This window comes from Pseudorasbora parva, chromosome 14, assembly GCF_024679245.1.
Source record: "Pseudorasbora parva isolate DD20220531a chromosome 14, ASM2467924v1, whole genome shotgun sequence".
Lineage (NCBI taxonomy): Eukaryota > Metazoa > Chordata > Actinopteri > Cypriniformes > Gobionidae > Pseudorasbora > Pseudorasbora parva.
In genome coordinates, this window is record NC_090185.1 from 2,940,652 (window position 1) to 2,962,685 (window position 22,034).

Below are 22,034 nucleotides of genomic sequence, written 5' to 3' on the forward strand. Positions count from 1 at the left end.
GGAGCGTCATTGAGGAAATCCTCGTCCGCCACTCTCCTGCCGGAAAGAGTGCAATGGGCAGACCGGTCACACAGTTGTCAAGTCTTCGTGGACTCTGGAGCGGAGAGTAATTTTATGGACCGTTCACTGGCCACTCAATGGCTCAGGACAGATTCTTGGATCTTTCCCTACTGCACATAAAGAACGATTTGACTGCAAATTTATCAAAAAAGAGGATAGTGGACATCTACACAACTCAGAAATAGCCAGACTACTTCTGCATTAGGTAAGATATACCAGTCCTTGTTTATTGTAAATGTATTTTAACCCTCTATGACATGGTGTTGCCTTCAGGAAAACTACCTTTTTGGACCTCACACCGACTCAGGTAAGCGACGCATACGTACCCTGCCATAAACGTGATGTAAAAGAAAACGTGATTCATCAGACCAGGCCACATTCTTCCATTGCTCCGTGGTCCAGTTCTGATGCTCACGTGCCACTGTTGGTGCTTTTGGCGGGGTCAGGGGTCAGCATGCCCCAAATGCAACAAACTGAGTACACATTTTATGATGGCTATATTATAAGGACCCCCAAGCTCCTCATCCTCCCCCCCACGCACACACTATTATACATGTGATTTACTGGATTTTGAGTCAAATTAGTCATGTGATGTTTTTTCCATTTAATTTAATCGGTTTAAACATCAGTGTGTCTGGTCTGATCTGGCGGGTGGATAAACCGTCTGCTGGATGTTTGTCGTCTCTGTGCGTGTCAGTAGTTTGTGGCTGAAGCGTCTCTTCATTTTATCTTTCTGATAAGAAGCTCATATCTTCTTCTCCACACAACCCTTAGGAAAAAGAAGTATACTTCTTTAATTTTATTAAGTGTATTTAAGTAATGTTCCAGTATATTTTAAGTGTACTTCATGTAGTAAGTATATTAATATTAATGTACTAGTAGTATACTTGTAAGTGCACTATTTCAGTACTGCTTGGCACTAAATTGGCCCACTTTTAGTATATAAAAGTATATGTTTAAGTGTACTATAAGTGTAACAGTAGCAAACTTTAAGTGCACAACCATGTTTCTCATTTGTCCTGAATCTTTACTACAAGTGAACTTATACGTATACTAGTAGTTTATAGGGGTGGGAATCCCCAGAGGCTCCACGATACACTGAGTTTTGAAATGATATTAAAGGGGACGTATTATGCCACTTTTCACCAGATGCTTGCAGTTCCAGCCTGAAGATGAAGGCAGGAGCGGAGCCCCTAGTTTTCATTCAGGGCCAGAATTCATTTGAAAACGTAAGATCAGCAAAAGCGTGTTGATTTCCGTGATGTTAAAGGAGACGGATGTGTGAGTGGAAACTTACTGAGGTTAGGGGAGGACTCACACACAACCAGATAAATATCACAGTTCAGTGTTTCAGATCAATCTGAGGGTTAGCAGCCATTTTAAGAGTCGCTATCGTGGGCTTTTCAGTGCACCGATGAAGAAAATGTTCCTCAAATTACTTTTGCTCTGTTTGTGGCGTCTGGTTGGTGAGTTTGAAATGTGTTTTTATGGCTTCAGTTGCTTCTGTTCTGTATCATGTGATAAATTACTGGTTAAATGAGTTGAAGAAGATTAACATTCACTGTTAGTGTCAGCAACGGTGGCTGTAGTGAAGCGCACGACTCAGGAAATAACTCAAAGAACCGTCTTTAATCTAATAATCCACACAACACACAGGAGAATCATGAGGAGAAACACAACCACGTAACGTAGACGATACCGGACGATGAACTGAACAGAACTCAGGTTTAAATAACAGGGAGATCATGGGAAGAACAGAAACAGGTCTGGGATTAATGAACTAATGATAGACAGGGTTCGTACAGGTGCTGGAAATCCTGGAAAACGCTTGATTTTTAATGTGGTGTTTTCAAGGTTTGGAAAGTGCTTGTATTTTGGATAAAGTCCATAAACCTTCCTGAAATGATAATAGCTTGTGTAGGGAAGATGTAATGTTCTCTCCCTGCCATTGGGGGGAGCTGACTGTTGTGTTTCTTTGAGGGAGTTGCCCCTTCCTTACCCCCACAGTCTTATTTCCTTTATGAGAAGGTAAGGAAGGCTATCACGGTTGTTCCATAATAACTGATCATTTCTCTAATTATATTAGCCATCCATATTATTATAAAAATATACTGATGTTAACAAATTTACTAAAGCATATGTTAGATTATATTTGATAAGCTGTTTTGCATTTCTGATATTATTGCACATTTACTATGTTCCATGTGGCTGACTATACTTTTGGTACTTTATGTTGTGTTTAAGGTTTATTTGTGTATTTTCTGGTTTTATTGTTCCTGTTTTGAATACATCTAGCATTTATTTTTTTGTCTGTCACATGTTATAGTTTATCTTTTCTGACCAAGGAGTTTACTATCGAGTTAGCTGTGGTTTTCCATCATGGATTATTGTGTGTTGTCATTTTGAAGTTGATTTGAAATGACAATAATGATATAATTAATCATTATTTTTGCGCGAGCGGTTTGATTATTTATCTATCCAGCAAAACTCTCCTGTGCATTCAATGATGTCCCCAAAGCTCGACTGCGCATGCGTATATGACGTCTTCGAATTGTGAATGAAAGCACCGCGCATGCGCGTCCAGAACGCGTTAGATCTGATCCAGTACGTCATCGTGCTACAGGCTGCAGCGAGGGGAGGAGTGAAGAGTGCAGACAAGCCGGACAGTTCAGGTGTGTGTGTGTGTGTGTGTGTGTGTGTGTGTGTGTGTGTGTGTGTGTGTGTGTGTGTGTGTGTGTGTGTGTGTGGGATTACAGTTCTCTCTTCTCGTAGTGGATCAGACACCTGCGAGATCGTGTGTGTGTGTGTGTGTGTGTGTGTGAGATTACAGTTCTCTCTTCTCGTAGTGGATCAGACATCTGCAAGATCAGGTGTGTGTGTGTGTTTGTGAGAGATTACAGTTCTCTCTTCTCGTAGTGGATCAGACACCTGCAAGATCAGGTGTGTGTGTGTGTGTGTGTGTGTGAGATTACAGTTCTCTCTTCTCGTAGTGGATCAGACATCTGCGAGATTGTGTGTGTGTGTGTGTGTACTTGTCTACAGGGGACCTTGGCGTCGTTACACACTCACCAATGCTTTAAATCATGTGAAAATGAAGTAAAACACTAAAGAAATGCTCTGGTGATTTTTTTAAATGTTTGACCAAGTAAGAACCTATAGGTGTGTGTGTTTAAATCATATTAAAATCAAGAAAAAACACTCTGGTGAATTTTTAAAAATTTTGACCAAGAGGGGACCTAAGAGTGTGTGAGTGTTTAAGGCCATGCTCAGCAGCTCCCCTGTAGGCTGGAGCAGGAACTGTAATAGCCCTTAAACACACGTCGTTCACACACACACACACACACACACACACACACACACACACACACACACACACTCCTCTATTGTTTGAATGGCCTGCTGTCCTCTGACTCTAGAGCTGCTGTTTAACAGGCTGCTGACTAAAGGAACAAACATTATATAGATTATATCTCTTTACTAAACACCCTGACTAGTTTCAAACTTTGCATTACTTTAAAATTAAATACTACAGGATCCAAGAAAAAACGATTAAAAAATCTAAACAACCAGGATGTAATTAGAAATACATCTGCCATCAAAATGTGTGTGTGTTCAGTTTCTACAAATAAATATAGTAAATACCATCCATCAGGGCCGTGGACAGACCGTAAAACTTTATTCAATTATTAAGGGATCTCATTCAATGCTTTTGTAAATATTTTTTGTTTCTGTATTTATATATATAACATTTTAATGACAGTAGCCTATATTTATTGAAAAATAATGCATTATTTTATTTATCAAACAGAAAAGGTACGGTAAATGGGACAAACTTTGCATCTAAAGTTCTTTTAAACAAGTGTTAACATAGACATTATTAAAAACATTTTATTTTAGCCAAGTATTTGTAAAAATAATGTGTGACTTTTGGCCGATGTAAAAGGCCCATCTTACCACCTTATACATTTATGAGCTTTTTAAACTAACCACTTTTGATTTATTTATGATTTACAAAATGACTCAGGTCCCCTGTTAGATAGTAAATCACGACGCCTGTGTGTTTGCTGTGACATTTCTTATCATCACAAACACACTGCAAAGATTTAGAGTTTTTACAGCAATACCTGAGTTTAAAGGGTTAAATCAAGCAGAAATAGCTCTCTAATGTATTAATTGCAGGTCATTATTGAATAGTGATTACGTTACACACACACACTGACTCAGGTCCCCTGTTAGATAGTAAATCACGACGCCTGTGTGTTTGCTGTGACATTTCTTGCTGTCATAAACACACTGCAAAGATTTAGGGCCCTATTTTAACGATCTGAAACGCAAGTGTCAAAGCGTGAAGCGCAGGTAACTTTGTGGACGGGACTCGGCGCTGTTGCTCTTTTCCCGGCGGGATAAATGACTCTTGCACCGGCGCAAATCTAAAATGGGTTTGTCTGAAGTAGCTTCATTATTCATAGGTGTAGTTTGGGCGTAACGTGAATAAACCAATCAGAGCGGCATCCAACATTCCCTTTAAAAGCAGCTGCGCAAGTTCCATTATGGGTCGCTATTATTATGGCGTATTTACCAGACGCACGCCAGGAGCGGTTCACAGCCGAGGAGACGGATGGTCTTGTAAGAGCAGTGAAAGACAGAGGAGTTGTGTTGTATGGGGATGGGGAGAAACCCACCCAAAATAGCGTCGGTTAAACAGTTTTTTCCGTTTTTCAGTCGATTTTTTTTCTTTTTTTTTTTTTTTTTCTCCTGGTTCTTGACGGACAAACCAGTTTGTCAGATGTCCTTATATACAGATATGTCTTGCCACTATTGGGCAAACAGGTCTGATCCTTAATTACTACAATTAGCCTGAATATTTTTTTCACATCTTCGTGGCACACCACAATGATTTCCGTCATCTCATGTGTTAATATTTTTTTAGTGTAGTAATTTATGATTTGCAAAAAATAACTGTTGCATCTGTAGATTACATGAGCAAAGTGTATGCGCGTTGTGCACGCTATACATTATGGTCAAGTATGCGCCCTTAAAATAGCATAATGAACAACGCGCCGCTGACTTTAGACCAGGTTTTTTCTGGTCAGTGGCGCAATTGTTTAATGGAACAGCAGAATAGCTCCAGGGATTGTTTGCGCCGGAACACGCCTCCTTTTTTGCGCTGAACCGCCCAGGGAGCGCAAGTTCATTCACTAGTTTAGCGACGCGCTTCTGTGGAGGGAAAAGCGCGCTTTGCGTGGGTGTAAAATAGGAATGACACATGCGGCGGTGTACAAAGTCAATTGCGCTGGGTGCAAGATAGGGCCCTTAGAGTTTTTACAGAAATACCTGAGTTTAAAGGGTTAAATCAAGCAGAAATAGCTCTCTAATGTATTAAATGCAGGTCATTATTGAATAGTGATTACGTTACACACACACACTGACTCAGGTCCCCTGTTAGATAGTAAATCACGACGCCTGTGTGTTTCTCTCCTCAACCCCCCACTCACAATTTACATTTCAATAAGGGAAGACTTGAAAAACCAGTTTGTGAACCACAGGCCAATAGAGCTCAAACTACCAATGTGGCAGAACCCTTCTCAGATAAACTAGAGAAGATGCTGGGATTTGCCCTGCCAAATTAAACTAAATTACAGTTTTTACAATCACTAGGCCACATTTCTCAATACTTTGGTCATTTTCAAAACTTATTCTCCAAACCAACTTTCTGCCTCACAGCAGTTATTTCACATTCAACATCCACAAAAACTAACAAAACACTTCATTCATGTCTCAAATCAAGTGCCAATGATCCTCAGTTTAGCTTGCACAGACTGAAGTTGTGATCACTGTGTGAAGAGTTTTGAATAAGTGACCAACATTTGTTTGACAATTTTGAGAGTGCCAGAGACTTTAACTAAGGAGAATATTCTGAGCACAGCGTGCGATACTGTTGAGATCCCTTCTGAAACTTTAGAGGAGACACATATGAGCAATCCAGTCTCTCTAGCCAAGGAGACAAATCAGAGCACAGTGTGTGATGTTGTTGAGATCTCTTATGAAACTTTAGAGGAGATAAACATGAGAGAATGTCATTTTTTGTCTCAGGATAAACATGTGAGAAGCAGGAGACTTAGCCTTATGTCTCAATTTGATGTTCACTTGATCTCATTTCTGTCTAGAAGAAAGATGTGAGTTGAGAAGCAGATCTCAGGTTTGATTTTCCTTTCCTCTAGGTTGGCCTTTGGTTCACAAACTGGGTTTTCAAGTCTTGCCTTATTTATTATTATTAAAATGTAAATTGTGTGTGTGTGTGGGGGGGGGGGGGGTCTACTGTGTTTGTGGGCCCAGTTTACAGCAGTTAGTTCACCTACAAATGAAAATTAGCCCATGATTTACTCACCCTCAAGTCATCCCAAGTGTATATGACATTCTTTGTTCAAATGAATGAAATCTGCGTTATTTAAAGTTATATTAAAAAAGTCCTGAAAGCTGGATCTATGACAGTCCACGAATGCTAAACTGAGCTCTCTTTCAGGACTTTTTACTCTTAAGTGGACAAATTAATACAAAATTATTTTAACATACACTTTAAGAAAAAGTAACTTTAAAAATGATTAACTAATAAAAAAAAAAATATAAAAAAAATATAGTCAGCCCATTGACTTATGTCCTGATCAGTGCCCTGACTAGTGGACTAGGGAGCGGATTGAGACGCAGGGCATGAGTGAACATGAACAAAGAAGCTGATGAGACTGCTTTGCTTGGATGGGAAATTTTGTTTTAAAAAACGAAAGAATGGAAGCGTCGTCAAGGTTGTGTGCAAGCTATACAACAAGGAATTAGCGTATCACCGCAGCACATCGAGTCTCAAATATCACAAATATGCTTTTGCTAAACTTAATGGCAAACATTGCGCTGGTCTGCTGGACTGAAATAAATAAACTATATTTTGTTGATTAAGCTTATGTATTCCGTCATTATTCAATGGTATACTAAAAATACATGTGAAAAATTACTTCTCATTGTTCTCAGGTCAAATATTTATATGCGATTAAAATGCGATTAATTTCGATTAATTAATTACAAAGCCTCTAATTAATTAGATTAATTTTTTTAATCGAGTCCCGGCCCTAATATATATATATATAATTTTTTTATTTTTTTACAGTGAGGACAATACAGTGATATATTACAACTACTGAGAGACCGTCCTGAAAAGCACTGTTTATTTCATGTGGATCATATCTTTTGTATTTATTTGTGCTTTCACCTGTAATGTGTTTGGGCTGGTGGTTTAGATGTGCTCTTGATATTGGAATAGAGAATAGTGTGTGTGTTGAGTTTGCCGCTCAACCCCCCAGCAGTAATTTACATTTCAATGCATGAAGACTCTCACAGGTGAGACACAGAACCTCACTACTGTTACCTGTGTCCTAGACCAAATTAAATTAAATTACATGATGAAATGAAATTACAATCGCTAGGACACATTTCCCAATCTTTAGGAGAACTGAGTGAGGAGTTTATACATTTGCTAACCAACTTTCAGCTTCACAGCAGTTAATTTAAGTTAACTCATTCTTCCAGAGCACTGGCAGCACAGGTTTACATCCAACACTAACATCAGGAACATTATACAATTAAAATGTCTTTACAAAACTAGAATGACACTCTCTGCTGCTCATAATTCACTGCATGCTTACATTACAGTACAACATTATTCCTAAGTTTCCTCTTTTGAATGGATGGTAATGGTCTGACACTGGTGTTGGTGTTCAGTTTCATCAAAGTTGCTTTGATAGTGTTTGATTTTTTTAGCAGGATAAATTGCATTACAGTATTACTGTATACATGTTGTAAATTGCTGTCTCATTCAGTTTTGTATTATGTTATTGTTTTGTCCATAAGTTTAACACTTTTGAAAACAGCATGTAAGGATGTGCGGATTGGCCTGTAGAACAAAGTTTTGATTGTGTTTGTGTCAAAGTGAGAAAAGATTTCAGGTAAATTGAAAGATGTTGCCATTGAATGCATTTGTGCTAAAGCAATGTTGATCCACAGTTTCACGAGTTTGTGTGCCCAGAGAACAATTTCTGCTTGTCCAGTCCTTGATTTATTTTATTTTTGTAATTGGTGCAAGAAATCAAATCTCACTCTTAAAATCTCAAGAACAAAGGATTTCGGGGGGATTTTAGAGAGCAGAAACTATATTTGAATAGGCAGCTCATACAATCGGGCACAAATGTAAATACACTGGTGTACCTGACAATAAGAGTCTATGGAGGTCCCCTGTTGGATAGGTAGACATCGGTCTCACACACACACACACACACACACACACACACACAGCTCCATTAGAGTCTATGGAGGTCCCCTGTTGGATAGGTAGACATCGGTCTCACACACACACACACACACACACACACACACACACACACACACACACACACACACACACACACACACACACACAGCTCCATTAGAGTATATGGAGGTCCCCTGTTGGATAGGTAGACATCGGTCTCACACACACACACACACACACACACACACACACACACACAGCTCCATTAGAGTTTATGGAGGTCCCCTGTTGGATACGTAGACATCGGACACACACACACACACACACACACACACACACACACACACACACACACACACACACACACACACAGCTCCATTAGAGTCTATGGAGGTCCCCTGTTGGATAGGTAGACATCGGTCACACACACACACACACACACACACACACACACACACACACACACACACACACACACACACACACACACAGCTCCATTAGAGTCTATGGAGGTCCCCTGTTGGATAGGTAGACATCGGTCACACACACACACACACACACACACACACACACACACACACACACACAGCTCCATTAGAGTCTATGGAGGTCCCCTGTTGGATAGGTAGACATCGGTCACACACACACACACACACACACAGCTCCATTAGAGTCTATAGAGGTCCCCTGTTGGATAGGTAGACATCGGACACACACACACACACACACAGCTCCATTAGAGTCTATGGAGGTCCCCTGTTGGATAGGTAGACATCGGTCACACACACACACACACACACACACACAGCTCCATTAGAGTCTATGGAGGTCCCCTGTTGGATAGGTAGACATCGGTCACACACACACACACACACACACACACACAGCTCCATTAGAGTCTATGGAGGTCCCCTGTTGGATAGGTAGACATCGGTCACACACACACACACACACACACACACACAGCTCCATTAGAGTCTATGGAGGTCCCCTGTTGGATAGGTAGACATCGGTCACACACACACACACACACACACACACACACAGCTCCATTAGAGTCTATGGAGGTCCCCGGTTGGATAGGTAGACATCGGTCACACACACACACACACACACACACACACACACACAGCTCCATTAGAGTCTATGGAGGTTCCCCTGTTGGATAGGTAGACATCGGTCACACACACACACACACACACACACACACACAGCTCCATTAGAGTCTATGGAGGTCCCCTGTTGGATAGGTAGACATTGGTCACACACACACACACACACACACACACACACACACACACACACACACACACACACACACAGGTCCATTAGAGTCTATGGAGGTCCCCTGTTGGATAGGTAGACATCGGTCACACACACACACACACACACACACACACACACACACACACACACACACACACACACACACAGCTCCATTAGAGTCTATGGAGGTCCCCTGTTGGATAGGTAGACATCGGTCACACACACACACACACACAGCTCCATTAGAGTCTATGGAGGTCCCCTGTTGGATAGGTAGACATCGGTCACACACACACACACACACACAGCTCCATTAGAGTCTATGGAGGTCCCCTGTTGGATAGGTAGACATCGGTCACACACACACACACACACACACACACACACACACACACACACACACACACACACACACACACAGTTCCATTAGAGTCTATGGAGGTCCCCTGTTGGATAGGTAGACATCGGTCACACACACACACACACACACACACACACACACACACACACACACACACAGCTCCATTAGAGTCTATGGAGGTCCCCTGTTGGATAGGTAGACATCGGTCACACACACACACACACACACACACACACACACACACACACACACACAGCTCCATTAGAGTCTATGGAGGTCCCCTGTTGGATAGGTAGACATCGGTCACACACACACACACACACACACAGCTCCATTAGAGTCTATAGAGGTCCCCTGTTGGATAGGTAGACATCGGACACACACACACACACACACACACAGCTCCATTAGAGTCTATGGAGGTCCCCTGTTGGATAGGTAGACATCGGTCACACACACACACACACACACACACACAGCTCCATTAGAGTCTATGGAGGTCCCCTGTTGGATAGGTAGACATCGGTCACACACACACACACACACACACACACAGCTCCATTAGAGTCTATGGAGGTCCCCTGTTGGATAGGTAGACATCGGTCACACACACACACACACACACACACAGCTCCATTAGAGTCTATGGAGGTCCCCTGTTGGATAGGTAGACATCGGTCACACACACACACACACACACACACACACACACACACACAGCTCCATTAGAGTCTATGGAGGTCCCCGGTTGGATAGGTAGACATCGGTCACACACACACACACACACACACACACACACACACACACACACACACACACACACACACACACACAGCTCCATTAGAGTCTATGGAGGTCCCCTGTTGGATAGGTAGACATCGGTCACACACACACACACACACACACACACACACACAGCTCCATTAGAGTCTATGGAGGTCCCCTGTTGGATAGGTAGACATTGGTCACACACACACACACACACACACACACACACACACACACACACACACACACACACACACACACACAGGTCCATTAGAGTCTATGGAGGTCCCCTGTTGGATAGGTAGACATCGGTCACACACACACACACACACACACACACACACACACACACACACACACACACACACACACACACACAGCTCCATTAGAGTCTATGGAGGTCCCCTGTTGGATAGGTAGACATCGGTCACACACACACACACACACACACACACACAGCTCCATTAGAGTCTATGGAGGTCCCCTGTTGGATAGGTAGACATCGGTCACACACACACACACACACACAGCTCCATTAGAGTCTATGGAGGTCCCCTGTTGGATAGGTAGACATCGGTCACACACACACACACACACACACACACACACACACACACACACACACACACACACACACAGTTCCATTAGAGTCTATGGAGGTCCCCTGTTGGATAGGTAGACATCGGTCACACACACACACACACACACACACACACACACACACACACACACACACACACACACACACACACACACACACACACACACACAGCTCCATTAGAGTCTATGGAGGTCCCCTGTTGGATAGGTAGACATCGGACACACACACACACACACACACACACACACACACACACACACACACAGCTCCATTAGAGTCTATGGAGGTCCCCTGTTGGATAGGTAGACATCGGTCACACACACACACACACACACACACACACAGCTCCATTAGAGTCTATGGAGGTCCCCTGTTGGATAGGTAGACATCGGTCACACACACACACACACACACACAGCTCCATTAGAGTCTATGGAGGTCCCCTGTTGGATAGGTAGACATCGGTCACACACACACACACACACACACACACACAGCTCCATTAGAGTCTATGGAGGTCCCCTGTTGGATAGGTAGACATTGGTCACACACACACACACACACACACACACACACACACACACACACACACACACACACAGGTCCATTAGAGTCTATGGAGGTCCCCTGTTGGATAGGTAGACATCGGTCACACACACACACAGCTCCATTAGAGTCTATGGAGGTCCCCTGTTGGATAGGTAGACATCGGTCACACACACACACACACACACACACACACACACACACACACACACACAGCTCCATTAGAGTCTATGGAGGTCCCCTGTTGGATAGGTAGACATCGGTCACACACACACACACACACAGCTCCATTAGAGTCTATGGAGGTCCCTGTTGGATAGGTAGACATCGGTCACACACACACACACACACACTCTCTGGTAGTCCATCGATGTCCGATGATGACTTCTTCTATGACTTGTGTGTTCTTTGATGACTGTAAAGTCCGATGCGGGAAGCACACTGTCTTTTACAGACAGGGCATGTAAAAATGTCTCCGGATTGCCTTGGGGGTGCGGGAACAAGCATTGCCTGTTTTCTCTGATCTCTTTTAGACAAGCGAAGTTCAATTCTCCTGGCTTCATAGCTTTGTGCTCCATTCTGACATGTTTGCCGCCAGAGTGTACGGTTTGCGGCACTACTTTCCAGGGATAAGGGGTTCATCCCACACTTCTTAAGAGAGGCTTTTAGTTGGTCTTTCAGTCTCTTTTTTTGACCTCCTGCAGAACGACATCCAAGATGTAATTGCCCGTACAATACCTTACGTGGAAAGCGACTTGATGGCATTCTCACCACATGACCAAGCCATCTAAGTTGGTATAGCATTAGAGTTGCTTCTATACTCCAACAGTTAGCTTTTTTCAGGATATCAACATGTGGCACTCGATCTTGCCAAGTCACCTTAAGGATACGCTGCAGGCATCTAATGTGGAAAGACTCCAACATTTTCAGATGTCGAGCATAGATAGTCCATGTCTCAGAACCATACAGAAGGGCGGTGAGGCAGATTGCCCGATAAACAGCAATCTTTGTGTGGAGATTTAAATTTGTGTTACTGAACACTCTTTTCCTCAACCTCCCAAATGAAGATGCAGCCTGCTTGATCCTATATTGAATATCTTGATCTATGCTACAGTCATTTGATAGATAACTGCCAAGATATTTGAAGTGTGGCACTATAGTAAGTGTGGAATCATGAACAGTGAAAACTGGTGGCTTTTGTGGAGGATCCGAGGACCACTGACAAAGGACTTCCGTTTTCTTGATATTCACAGCTAGACCCATCCTGCTGTATGCTTTAACAACAGCATTAAGAGTATTCTGTAAGTCTTCTGGAGTATGTGACACCAAGGCACAATCGTCTGCATACTGCAATTCCAGCACTCGAACCAACTGAAGCTTAGTGACTGCCTGGAACCTCCTGATGTTAAACAGGTTACCATCCAGTCTATAAGCCACTGTAACGCCACTTTCTTCTTCCATTTCTTTATGCAGCAGCTTTGTGACACACAGTAAGAAGATGTTAAACAAGACTGGTGCAAGAACACAGCCCTGCCTTACTCCAGTGCCTACTGCAAAGTGTGCAGATTCTAGTCCACCCAATGTCACTTTGGCAGTCATCCCATCATGGAACTGTCGTAGCAATGTGATAAACTTTACAGAGCATCCAAAATGCAAAAGCACTTCCCATAAGATGTCACGATTTACAGAATCAAAGGCTTTGGAAAGATCCACAAAAGCAATGAACAAGTTCTTATGTTGTTCGCGACATTTCTCCTGCAGCTGGCGTGTGGTAAATATCATGTCCACTGTACTTCGACCTGCTCTGAACCCGCTTTGGGATTCAGGCAATAGATTTTCTGAGATAGTATTAACAAGTCTATGGAGCATTACCTTTGCCAGAACTTTACCTGCAACTGAAAGAAGAGAGATACCCCTACTATTTTCACAAATGGACCTGTCACCCTTGTTTTTATATATTGTGACAATATTTGCATCCTTCCATTGTTGGGGAATATTTTCTTGCTGCCACACTAGGGTGATGAACTGATGGATTGCCCTTGTGCAGAGGTACCCTCCTTCCTTCAGGAGCTCAGCAGGAATACAGTCAGGCCCAGGGGACTTGCTGTTTTTCAATTTCTTGATTGCAGCATACACTTCAGAAAAAGAAGGTGGAACATCAAGACTCTGAATGCTTGGTAAAGTTGGTAGTTCCTCCAGCACTGTAAGATCAACAGATGCCTTTTGGTTTAATAAGGCTTGAAAATGCTCTCCCCATCTTTGAACAATACCTGTTTGGTCCTTAATGAGGGTCAGTTCATCAGCTGATCTCAAGGGGCAGATCGAGTAAGATATTGGGCCATAAATGGCCTTAACTGCATTATAAAAATTATGCATATCATGCTTATCTGCAAAGGATTGAATCTGCTGGGCCTTGGATATCCACCACTGATTCTGCAGTTGCCGCAAGGTCCCTTGCATTGCTTTTCTCTGTCCGTGCCAGACCTTCTTAAGAGTTTCACAAGTTGGATTATTAAGGAAGGCTTTATGGGCAATATGCATTTTTTTAAGGAGGGTGGTAATATGTGTGGAATTTTCGTCAAACCAATCCTGGTTTTTTTTCTTGTGCTTTCCAATAGATTCAACTGCTGCATCATAAAGAGATGTACTTATGTAACTCCATTTGCTGTCAATTGTCTCTTCATTCCTGAGAAGAGGCTCAATGTCCTGAAGTTTCTTAGCAACAGAGCATCGGTAGTTGTTCCGTACTTCAGTATCTTGGAGCCTTGCGCAGTTTAGCTTCCCTGACGCTGCCTTTCTAAGATGTACTGCCCGCTGGATCCTCAGGTTTACCTTGGTAACAATCATCCGATGATCCGTCCAGCACTCAGCTCCTCTCATAGCTCGAGTTAAGAGCACATCTCTCATATCATTCTGTCTGACAATGACATAGTCTAGCAGATGCCAATGCTTGGATCGTGGGTGTAACCAAGAGGTCTTATATTTGTTTTTTAATTGAAACATGGTATTAGTGATGATAAGGCTGTGTTCAGCACAGAGACTCAAGAGTCTTAATCCGTTGGCATTTACATTTCCAATGCCATGATGTCCAATTATTCCATCCCAAATATCACTATTTCTTCCTACTCTTGCATTGAAGTCACCCAGCAGCAAGATTTTATCATTTTGTGGAACTTTCCTAAGGGCCTCATCCAATGTCTCATAGAAACTATCCTTCACCTCTTTTTCTGATGGAAGAGTAGGTGCATAAGCACTGAAAATAGTGGCATATTGCTTTCCAACAAGAGGGAAGCGGAGTGACATTAGCCTTTCACTGATGCCAATTGGGGCTTCAGTAAGGTTTGGGAGGATGCTATTTTTAATGGCCAAACCAACGCCATGCAGATGCTGTCCTCCTGTAGGGTATCCTCTCCAAAAAAAAGTATAGCCCTCACCTTCCTCCTTTAATGATCCTTCTCCCAGAAGCCTGGTCTCACTTAATGCAGCTATGTCAATGTTGTAACGCTTAAGCTCAGCAGCAACCAATGCTGTCCTTCGACTAGGTCGATTAGTGCCATAGTTTGAGTCCAGGAGAGTTCTAATGTTCCATGTTGCTATGCGTAATGGAATATATTTCTTTTGAATTTTTCGACCGCTGAAACGGAATGACCTGATAGGTGCGGTATCCTATCCAGGTTTGATCTGAGTGGACAATGTTTAGATCACCTTTTCTAGATCCTTCCCCAGTTGGGGTGAGCAGTGCGACTCCTTAATAGGACTGCTCAGACACACAGGGGTCTGCCGGGAGCAGCTGCCACTCATTCCAGCTACTGACGACCATATACCCGTGTCGCCACTGTGCAGAGTCTGAGCTAAGGACTCCCAGATCATTCAGTCCTGCCCCCGTTACCAAGCACTCCATCGCCAGTGGACTTGAAAGAGAATCTTGAAGAAACACCACAAGATAAACAGAAGATACCTGCGCAAGGAAGTGATTTAAGTGGTGAGAGAGATGCGCCTGCTCCAACACCACTACTTTGCTGTAGGGGGATGTAATCCAATGGCAAGGAAAGAATCCAGGACGACCGGTTCCCCCCCCCCCAGCTGCAGGAGGCTGCCAGAAATCCGGTCTGTTGGAGAACTGCCTTAATGTACGCCTACCAGCACATGCTTTGATTTCAGGGTGTGCTCCCCTAGTCTTAGTCTTACCAGACTAACCCGAAAGACAGCGGGGCGGTGGTTGATCGTGGAATGACCTCTGGGGACCACCGCAGCTCCGAGATCCCCTGTCAAGTTAGCCTGAGGCCGCAAGGCACCCAGTTACCGTGTGTAGCCACGTGGAGGCCTGACAGGAGTCTTGGTGAAGGAGAGGCTTTGTACTGGCATGGGTAGACTTACACCGTAGCTGCTTCCCTATTCACCACTAGGGGCTAGCCAGCGGCAGTTAGCTGTAAGCAAGAGGCTGGCAAGCAAGTAAACAAACAGGCATGCATCTTACCTCTCATCCCACAGTACTGCACTAGACGCATCACAACACCCTGCTTTTACACAAAAGCGCACACACTACACACACACACACACACACACACACACACACACACACACACAGCTCCATTAGAGTCTATGGAGGTCCCCTGTTGGATAGGTAGACATCGGTCACACACACACACACACACACACACACACACACACACACACACACAGCTCCATTAGAGTCTATGGAGGTCCCCGGTTGGATAGGTAGACATCGGTCACACACACACACACACACACACACACAGCTCCATTAGAGTCTATGGAGGTCCCCTGTTGGATAGGTAGACATCGGTCACACACACACACACAGCTCCATTAGAGTCTATGGAGGTCCCCGGTTGGATAGGTAGACATCGGTCACACACACACACACACACACACACACACACACACACACACACACACACACACACACACACACACACACAGCTCCATTAGAGTCTATGGAGGTCCCCTGTTGGATAGGTAGACATCGGACACACACACACACACACACACACACACAGCTCCATTAGAGTCTATGGAGGTCCCCTGTTGGATAGGTAGACATTGGTCACACACACACACACACACACACACACACACACACACACACACACACACACACACACACACACACACACACACACACAGGTCCATTAGAGTCTATGGAGGTCCCCTGTTGGATAGGTAGACATCGGTCACACACACACACACACACAGCTCCATTAGAGTCTATGGAGGTCCCCTGTTGGATAGGTAGACATCGGTCTCACACACACACACACACACACACACACAGCTCCATTAGAGTCTATGGAGGTCCCCTGTTGGATAGGTAGACATCGGTCACACACACACACACACACACACACACACGCACACAGCTCCATTAGAGTCTATGGAGGTCCCCTGTTGGATAGGTAGACATCGGTCACACACACACACACACACACACACACACACACACACACACACACACACACACACACACACAGCTCCATTAGAGTCTATGGAGGTCCCCTGTTGGATAGGTAGACATCGGTCAGGTCCCCTCTTGGTAATATAGACGTGTGTGTGTGTGTGTGTGTGTGAGAGATCAGGTGTGTGTGTGTGTGTGTGTGTGTCAAAGTTTTTGTTATTTATTTCCTTTCGAAAGGCCTGTTTATCAAGCATTTTTACTTTGATTACACACGTTTTTATATATTTTTATTAATATGACAACAATCACATAACCCTCAGAAAGATCGCACTGTCCGAGAGTTTGGGAATATTCACACATAATTTATACACATTAAAACATCAGATCAGAGTTTTAAAATCAAATATTTAAAAAAACAACCTTACATCACGGTTGTTTAAACCAATGAGCATTAAGCTGTGTCGTCAGCTAGTCATTTCCCATCATGCTTTTGGTCAGCGCAGTCGGTGGAGAGCAACTGAACAAGCATCACTGGCTGTTCACTGCTGATGTCAGAGCGTGTGATTGGCTGTTCACTGCTGATGTCAGAGCGTGTGATTGGCTGTTCACTGCTGATGACAGAGCGTGTGATTGGCTGTTCACTGCTGATGTCAGAGCGTGTGATTGGATGTTCTCTGCTGATGACAGAGCGTGTGATTGGCTGTTCACTGCTGATGTCAGAGCGTGTGATTGGCTGTTCACTGCTGATGACAGAGCGTGTGATTGGCTGTTCACTGCTGATGACAGAGCGTGTAATTGGCTGTTCTCTGCTGATGTCAGAGCGTGTGATTGGCTGTTCAGGATCAAAGCCTGAATAGATTGGTTTGGTTTTGTCAACTCTAAACTAATCCTGTAACCCTGAGTTTGTTAAACTACCATCATGGTCCAGGCCCCAGATCCAGAAGAGCTGGAAAAACATTTTAGTTTTAGTTCAATAATATAAATGTTCACTGAAGTTAAAAACATTTTATTTCAGCTATTTGTCAAGGAAACATTTCTCAATGAAGTTTAACTTGATGTACTAAAATATCTAAAGCTGAAATAAAATGAATAAAAACTACACAGGGCCTATAAAACCCCCAAAACTATTAACAATCACACAAACACAGAATTACTAAAACCTTAACTACAATGAAAATAGACAATATAAGAATAAAAACAGGCTCAAAACATTGATCAAAATATAATATTATCTCAATGATAGTAAAATAATATGATACACTGGTTTGAGTCTCACAGGAGCTCAAGATTTAAATGTTAGTTTAAGACTCACTAAAGTAACTTTGAGAAGAAAACCATCGAACAGGATTATTTCTGAAGCAATTTATCAGTCTTTTGTTGTCTTTTCATATTAATAATAACAATAATTAATGTGTTTTATGGCTTCAGTCACTTCTGTAATAAATGACTGGTTAAAATTAAAACATTTCTTCAGGAGGGGATCTTCGCGTGAACAGAGGAGATTCAGTCACTCTAGACTCTCGTCTCACTGAAGTGAAGGATGGTGATCGGCTTCAGTGGCGGTTTGGATATAAAGTCACTGTAATCGCTGAAATCAATGTAACGGCCGACAGCTTCACTGTATATGATGATGTTCTTGATGGGAGATTCAGAGACAGACTGAAGCTGGACAATCAAACTGGATCTCTGACCATCACAAACATCACAATCAAACATGCTGGAGATTATCGACTATGGATCACCAACTATGGGCCGGTTTATTTCACTCTCACTGTCATTGGTGAGTTAAAAACATTTACACCTGTTTTTAATGACAAAGTTAAAATTTGATTCATACAAAATTTTGTTTCGTTTTGTTGTTTTATGATATTGTTTATTTCAAATGTTGAACTATTTAATTTAATAAACCATTATAATCTGTTGATCTGAGACAAACCCTGTTTCTGTTTGTTCTGTGTGTTTGATGATTCAGTGTCAGTGACGGAGGGAGATTCAGTCGCTCTAGAGTCTGATCTCACTGAAGAGGTGGAGGGTCATCGGATTCAGTGGAGGTTTAGATATAAAGACGCTGTAATCGCTGAAATCAATGTAACGCCCGACAGATTCACTGTATATGATGATGTTCTTGATGGGAGATTCAGAGACAGACTGAAGCTGGACAATCAAACTGGATCTCTGACCATCACAAACATCACAATCAAACATGCTGGACTTTATGAACTATGGACCTACTATGGGCCTTCTTATATCAGTCTCTCTGTCTACGGTGAGTTAAATATCAGTTTCACTTGTTTTATTTATTACAGTGAGATCTACAGAAGTATCTTATCATGAATAATTAGTTTAAATGACTAATTCTCTTACTGTTTTACATTAACAGCAGGTTTATATTGAACTTTCTGTTAAATAGTTTTAAATGTTCTACTTTTGATCATCTTGGTTCCTCTCGATGTTTCTTCCTCGTCTTCTTGAATATCTTCATTCATCCTCATTTCTCTTTATTCTCTGATGTTTTCCAGCTCGTCTGCCTGTTCCTGTCATCAGCAGTAACTCTTCTCAGTGTTCTTCATCATCATCATCATCATATTGTTCATTGGTGTGTTCATCAGCGGTGAATGTGAGTCATGTGACTCTCTCCTGGTACAAAGGAAACAGTTTATTGTCCAACATCAGTGTGTCTGATCTCAGCATCAGTCTCTCTCTACCTCTGGAGGTGGAATATCAGGATAAAAACACCTACAGCTGTGTGCTGAACAATCCCATCAGCCACCAGACTCAACATCTGGACATCACTCAACTCTGTCACACATGTTCAGGTACGGCAGCAACGCTGATATTAGTTGATGTCAGCGCTGATATTAGCGTTTATTGACTGAGCTGATCTCAGTTTGATGTTTTTATTCCTCAGTCCACTGTTGTGGTCCCACTGAAGCTGTGATCCGATTGGTCCTCGCTGCTCTGGTGGGCGTGGCTACTGTCATGATTGTGGTTTATGACATCAGATCCAGAAGAGCTGAACGAGATCAAGCTCATATTCACACATCAGGTACATGATTGATGATGTCATCTCTCACAAACTGATTTTGCATATATTAATATTGGTTTAGATTTATTAATTTATGGCTTCATATGTTCATCTTTTTCAGGAAGTGCTTGAATCTAAAGCAGAACGCTGAACTTTAAAGATTCTTCAAGTGTGTTTTTGTCATCATAAATACTGATGATTATTTGAGCTTCTGCTCTCTTTCAGTGTCAGATTTTTAAAATCTTATTTGTAAGTTTATATTTCTCTCTGATACAACAATGATATAAAATAATAAAGAGTCACACAGATCTCACTTTAATACTGCTGACGGATCTAAAGGTTTTCAACAACAACCTGTGTTGTATTTGAAGAAAGCAACCTTACATTGGTGTTTTTTTATTTTCTTTGTTTTGTTTTATATTAATTTCATTAGTCATTCATGTATTCAGATTATTATGATCTGATTTACTTCACTTATCATTTAATAATGTTATCATTATTGTTAATTTTTGTCCCTTTGTGTGTTCTATGACTTATTGTCCTCATTTGCTTGCTCTTGTTGTTTAATCTTATGATTGTGTGTTTGAAGGGATGTTTGTCTTCACGAGTAGGAGATCACAGAATGTCTCAAGGCTTTTATCATCACAGGACGATGTTGTGAAGTAGTAATTCTCCATAGTTTTTCTCTTGGTATAATAACACTTGTTGTAAATGTATTGGTCAGATGAAGCCAGAGCATTGAGTGGTGTAACTTCTGGACAGACTCTGAGCATTGAAACATATGCAACTAAGATTATTCAACAAACTCTGCTCTGTTATGATCATCACTTCGTCTCCTGCTTTCTCAGTCAAATTCTCAGGCTGATAGACTTATATCTTCTGGCAAGGATTCGGCGCCGGGGCTGAATCTGATATTTGGAGAGCCATCAGAACCAACATTTTGGCTCGATCTAACATGCTGTCCATTTGCCAAATGTATTTTCTTGCCTTTTCAATAAAGTTTTCTCGCTCTGAGGTTCAAGAGTCTTTCCATGTTTTATTATTTACTGTCGAGCGCCTCCTGGAGGAATAATTCATATATATCTAAAAAAGTTCAGCAGTGGCCACAAATACAGCATTATTTTAAAACATTCTTTGTAAATGTTTAAATTATTATTAGCTCATTAATTTTCTTGTTGTTTTATCAATCCACAATAATAAACAACCAACAGGCCGAGCTATGGGAATAGCGAACAGCGCTGAAAACTTTCCAGGCAGGTTTTTTTGTCTGCACAGACCTCAGGCTCTCCCACTCCACCGCCCCGGTCTTTGAGATCTCCATCCAGAACCGCTTCTTCCCTTCTTTGTGAGTCAGAATGCGATGCTGTGATTATCGGCAGTTCCATCGTTCGGCACGTCCATGCTGCCTCAGGACAGGTAAGGTGTGCAGTCACTGTTTTCCTGGTGCTCGTGTTCTTGTCGTCTCTGCGATCCTGAATGGTGACGAGAGTGTCGGAGCGATTTGTGCTGAATGCGAAGGTGAACGGCATCAGGATATGGCAGACGGAGGTTCTGAAGACGGACTTCATGAGCCTTTTTTTTTTTTTTTTTTTTATTGATATACAGACATACAAACCACAATAGTGCAGTAATTGACATTCGAGCAATTACATAATTCTAGAAGTGAGATAAAAGTGTGTAAATGTATAAGGTGTGTGT

The 22,034-nt window shown here is 42.4% G+C and overlaps 1 pseudogene; it reads left to right on the plus strand.

Moving 5' to 3' along the window:
- The first annotated feature begins 1,609 nt into the window (after positions 1-1,609).
- Positions 1,610-20,468, plus strand: LOC137040796 (CD48 antigen-like; annotated as a pseudogene).
- The last annotated feature ends 1,566 nt before the right edge of the window (positions 20,469-22,034 follow it).